Raw genomic sequence first — 1,830 nt, 5'->3', positions numbered from 1 at the left:
AACTCTGACAGATTGACTGGCGTGTATACATATTGGTCAGTCTAAAACAATGATTAAAAACTCACAACACCTAAGCACTAATCCCAAACTGTGGAAATGTGTGATATTCTTGTTAGATTAATTCAGGGTCTTGTCACCAGCAACCATAGTTTCTTGTTTGGCTTTGCCTTTTCCTTTTTCTCAACTTGAGACTTCGAGGTCTGTCTTTTCATGTGTGTGTGTGTGTGTGTGTGTGTGTGTGTGTGTGTGTGTGTGTGTGTGCGTTTGTGTATGTACTCACACGTGTATATATCTGTGTGTTTACCTTTGTGTGTGTCTGTGTCTGTGTGTGCCTGTCTCTCTGTTCACAGACACATGTCACAGCGTGTGTGTGTGTGTGTGTGTGTGTGTGAGGAGGTCAGAGAACACTGTGAAGGAGTGGCTTTCTCCTTCCACCATGAAGGTACCAGGATTGAACCTGGGTGGTCAGGCTCGGTAGCAGTTGCCTTAAACTGCTGAATCATCTTGCTGATCCCCTTGTTTGGAATTTAAAAGTAATTTTTTTTTTTTGTTTTGCTTTTAAATATTTACATTTTTTTTTTTGTGTAGGGAAAATGAAACTCTGTATCCTATGAACTGACATTAGAAATGACATACTGGGATGGGGACATGCCTCAGGAGGTAAAGCACTTGCCATGCAAACCTGACCACTGGAGTTCAGATCCCTAAAGCCCATGTAAGGCCTAGGTGTGGGGCTGCTCCCAGGAGTTGGAAGGTGAAGACCAGAGACTCTCCAGAAGCTCAAAGGCCAGCTAGTTTGGCTTACACAGTGGCCGAGAGATTGTGTCTCAAACCAGACAGAACTATGCTGACCTGAAGACCAGACCTTCCCCATAGCACAATCATGCTTACTCCCTGACACACAGACACACAGACACAGACACACACAGACACAGATACAGACACAGACACACACACACACAAAAGCAATCTTTATAGATTAACTCACCCAGCTAACTAAAAGTCTTCCTATAGTGGCAAAAATACGGACACATTTACACCTCATTCTATACACATTAGAAACTGAGGGACAATGGCAATGAGATCTCATGACTCATCAGGTAAGGGAAACTAGAACAAAGGAGAGAACTGATCCTAAAGATTGTGTTCTGACCTCAAAGCATGCCAACACCACACACACACACACACACACACACACACACCCTGTTACTAGAATGTGTTATCTATCTATCTATCTATCTATCTATCTATCTATCTATCTATCAATCTATCATCTCCTGTGTGTGCATTAAGTCTCTAGTTGAATTTCAGTCAGTACACATATGTGTGGGCAGGGGAAGCACAAGAAGCCATCTTTGGTGCTCATACAGGACTGGGGGACATTTCTGTGGCACACACACATACTTCATCCAGGAATGGGGCAGCAGGAAGGAACTGGCTAACAGATGAGAAAAGTGAGTTCTGCATTCAGTTTTTAGCATCATGGTCGTTCTTTTTTGGGTGGTTCCTCGTTGTGGGTTGTCCTTCCACCTTAGTAACATTCCTCAACCGATGATAAGAAGATCTGCAGACATTAAAAGAAGTCCTCTTTGAACAGTGGTTCTCAACCTGTGGGTCGCCACCCTTTTGGGGTGGGATGACCCTTTCAAAGGGGTCGGATATCAGACATCCTGCATATCAAATATTTATATTATGATTCATAACAGTAACAAAATTACAGTTTCGGTTTATAACTGATGGTCACCACATCATGAGGAACATCGTTAAAGGGTTGCAGCATTAGAGAGACTGAGAACCACTGGCTTAGAAGGAAACAGTCTCTGTTGAACT

This window comes from Apodemus sylvaticus, chromosome 14, assembly GCF_947179515.1.
Source record: "Apodemus sylvaticus chromosome 14, mApoSyl1.1, whole genome shotgun sequence".
Classification (NCBI taxonomy): Eukaryota; Metazoa; Chordata; class Mammalia; order Rodentia; family Muridae; genus Apodemus; species Apodemus sylvaticus.
Note: the sequence above shows the minus strand (reverse complement) of the source record.